At 44.4% G+C, this 3,634-nt stretch overlaps 1 long non-coding RNA gene across 1 annotated transcript; it reads right to left on the reverse strand.

The window, feature by feature from the left end:
- Nucleotides 1-938: 938 nt before the first annotated feature.
- Nucleotides 939-2,907, reverse strand: LOC123957690. Its single transcript, XR_006821863.1, has 4 exons — nt 2,570-2,907; nt 1,969-2,160; nt 1,266-1,384; nt 939-1,077 (listed from the first exon to the last, which is right to left on the reverse strand). It is a non-coding gene; the product is annotated as an uncharacterized LOC123957690 (long non-coding RNA).
- Between the last annotated feature and the right edge of the window lie 727 nt (nt 2,908-3,634).

Below are 3,634 nucleotides of genomic sequence, written 5' to 3' on the forward strand. Positions count from 1 at the left end.
TGCTCACCGACACACACCCTGAGAGGGTCAAGAAGCTGTGTGCTGAGCGATGGATGTACTTTGAGGTGTTTTCCCCTCTGATGTCTTCCTGATCTTCATTTGATGTCGATGTTTTCAGAGCTCTTCCAGGTTGACGGTGGAGGAACACTTCGTCGCTTTGATCTCCGCCTTCAACGTCGGCGTACGCCTGCTGAAGTTTGTGTTTGTGCTCGTCTGGTAGAATATGAGTTTACAGATGCTGCAAAACTCCTACTTAACCTTTTGATTCACGCTCGCACATCCACCAGTCCAGTCTTTCCAGAGTGTGAATGAACTTTTATATCTTTTTACAAGACAGTTAAAAACAAGACTAAAGGTGCTTTCAGACAGCAAGCCGTCGCAGCCGCCTCCAATGTCAGTGTAAACTACACAGAGGGAAACGATCCAGGAGCTGATTTTACTCGTGTCTGAGTTTCCTGAGTGATTCACCTTTTTGCCAGCAGATAACAGACAGCTCAGCAAAGAGAGACAGTCAGGGAGCAACGGTCTATATTCGTTTAGACGCCAGACCCCCTTGGTGCGACACGTCCTCTTAAAGACGCCCTTCGCGGCCCGAGGCAGAGCGTCGCAGCAACGCCATGCGAGGCTAGTAACCCACTGCCTCCTCTGAAAAAGTTATTCCCCGCTGTTTGTCATCCTGCATCTTAGCTACGCGTTCATACAAGCGCCAGATTTTGTACTTCTGGCAGGATATAGTGACAGTTTCAGCATATATGATTGTTACGGCTGTATGTGTTTCTCTGTGCTTTGTCCATGTTATGTTCTTGTGTTTTTAATTTATCGTCTTGTTACGTTAATAAATTCCACTGATTTGGTTGTGTTTATCTGAGTTAAGTTTGGGTAAGTGTTGGAGTGTTGTTCGCAACAATGACAAAAAGATCTGGGCACGTTAACGCAGTTATTTTATTATTATTATTTTGAAAGTCCCTTGCTCACTGGCTCTGAATACACATACAGTACCAACATAATGCAGCTGAGGTTGATGGGAATGTCATTAGCTTTTATGACATAGTATTGGAGAACGGGGAACATAAATGCCTGTAAGAAAACACAAATGTCAAACTCAGGGTGATGCTAGAGGCAAATCAAAGTCATTAGGATTCATTCCCATAAATGTTGTTGAGATATTTCAGTCTGGATCAAAGTGGTGGAACAATATTTTCACCCTTTTATATGTCTAAATTGTGAATTCCAACCTTGGGCAGGTTATTTCAGGACTGACTCACCTCTGGTTACCTCCTGCGGCTCAGGGTTTCAGACGCCAACAATGAGCCGCATCATCCTCAGTTTGAATCCAGCTGAGGACCTTAAGTTGCAGCTCCCTTGGTTTTCTGTCATCTCTGTACTGAAGAAACGAAAGAAAGAAACGATTCACCTCATCGTTCATTATCACTATCACTGATTTTATTTCAGGATGGATCTGTTACGTCTTCTTCATTAATATAGTGAGTCACAAGGGAGTTCAGCTGTTTCTGTATTTCCAGCATGGTCATACTGCCAATCTACTAAAATGTTTCTTAACAGCAGAGTGAGGGAATTTGTCTGTGGTGCCTTATTTAAACATGTTGCATGATGAAACAAACTCCTCCTTGAGCCATAACACAAACACGACCACACAGGGACTACAGACACTTCCCTATTTCTGCAAACAGCTGAGGCCTCTTCTTTGCATTCCTTCTTATTAGGAATGAACAGAGGGAGATAATCCTTCACAGCAAACATAAAGTTCAGTCTTATCCCTCCAGCTGTGATTTTTCTTCTTCTTTCCAGCGGTCTCATCTCTCTCCTCTCACACCTGTCTCTCTCTCTCTCTCTCTGCACTGTCTAATAAAAATAATCTTAAAAAAAAGGCACAATGAAAGTGAGAGGGAAATGTCAAATATTCTGGATATGGAAGGAATCACCGAGATGGTGGAGTCTATTTCTGACCTCGGAGATGATGTGAGATGAACGTTACTGCCAAACCGTCGGTGTCACGACCCGTAATCGTCCAATCTGGCGAGCGCCGGGCGGAGCGAGCAGCGAGCGCTGAGCTGTTTGTTGTTGTTCTGGGTTGGAGGTCGAATGTGTGAATAATCCAGCATTGCACCCAGCGCTGGCCCGATGGCGGATATCCAGACGCTTCCAGCACACACACACACACACACACACACACACACACACACAGAAAGACCTTTCCCTTTTATAAATATGCAGACTATCAGCAGCCTGAAATGTATCATTTGATAGCAAAAATAAGATCTTTCTAATCGTGCTACCAACATTTTACAGTGAATTTCTTATCTTCATTATACCTGTACCCTTATACTTATTACACCAGTTAACCCAGTGCACCCACTTAATCCTGTGCAACTATTTTACCCATTATACCCTGTTAAGTGTGCCCATTGTTCCCAGTAGACAGATTATATACCCCCAGATAATCCCCATACCAGTGTACATAGTGTACCTATCATACCACATCTACTACCACTGTACCTGTAATGTGTAATCTTTACAGTAATTTAAACATGAACCAGGGAGTCAATACCTTAATCAATATATTATAATATTGCACTGCAACGACGGGCAGGCTAAGATTCACAGCTGCTGTTTCGCCTAATTCTTTGTTCAATCCAAGCTGTCTTCCAGAGTCAGAACCAGCACCATTCTTGACTGTTGAAAACAGACACCCCCTGGTTTCGGGGGCAGCCGGGCTATGGTGGAATCTGCTGACTGATTTTTATCATTTTCGCCATTTTAAGTCCAAAATCCGGTCGCCATCTTGATTATTGCGCTAACCCGGGAGCTGCCTGCCTTCTCTCGTCTTTTCTGCAGAGAGGAAACGTGCCGCTTTGGACAATCTGGTCTCATGGGATATATGCACCTCTGATTTGTGTCTCCAGGGCTGCAGACCTGATTGGCAGGGTAATCAGCAGCACGGGACTCACCTGGGCCCGGTGTGCCCCATGTAAGCCGGAGTGCCGGTCAGTCTTGGTTGGGCCACCTCATCTCAATGCTTGATATGTTGTCTTTGGTTTCTTGCAGCACTTGTTCACCCATCCGCTCCCTACACCATTGGTTTTGCTTATTTTTCTTAATCTCAATAAATCAGTTTGTTATTTAGTTTACTCGTGTGTCTCCCGTTTTTGTTACAGTCCAAGAGCTGGACTGTGACAGTACGTACACACGTTCACTACTGTAAAATAGTATATCGCTTTGTGCACGTTCCTGCTTGTTGTACTGATGCAGTAACAGCCTTGTACTAGTACTGCTGTTTTTGCTGCTCTTACTTACAGTAACGAGCGTCGTTATGGTCAACGTGTATAATCTAAACTCATCAGCTCAGCTCACTCCTCTCCGGGTCTATGCAGAGCTCTGCTTACTCGTGACTTGTTTCATTTTCAACCTCGTAGTCTTCATCCCCATCTGACGCCGACTCACACGCCCTCTGGAGACAGTAAAGGCTTTCTACAACTTTCACATGTCCTCATCTCACCGCTCATATCGGTTAGTCCATTCTATCATTTCAATCATTTAAAAGAACCCAACCATTAAACCAGCCGCTGGTTCTGATGGTTTAGATACTCAATGGTGAACCAGACAAAACCGCCGC

The sequence above is a fragment of the Micropterus dolomieu genome, linkage group LG19 (genome assembly GCF_021292245.1).
Source record: "Micropterus dolomieu isolate WLL.071019.BEF.003 ecotype Adirondacks linkage group LG19, ASM2129224v1, whole genome shotgun sequence".
Lineage (NCBI taxonomy): Eukaryota > Metazoa > Chordata > Actinopteri > Centrarchiformes > Centrarchidae > Micropterus > Micropterus dolomieu.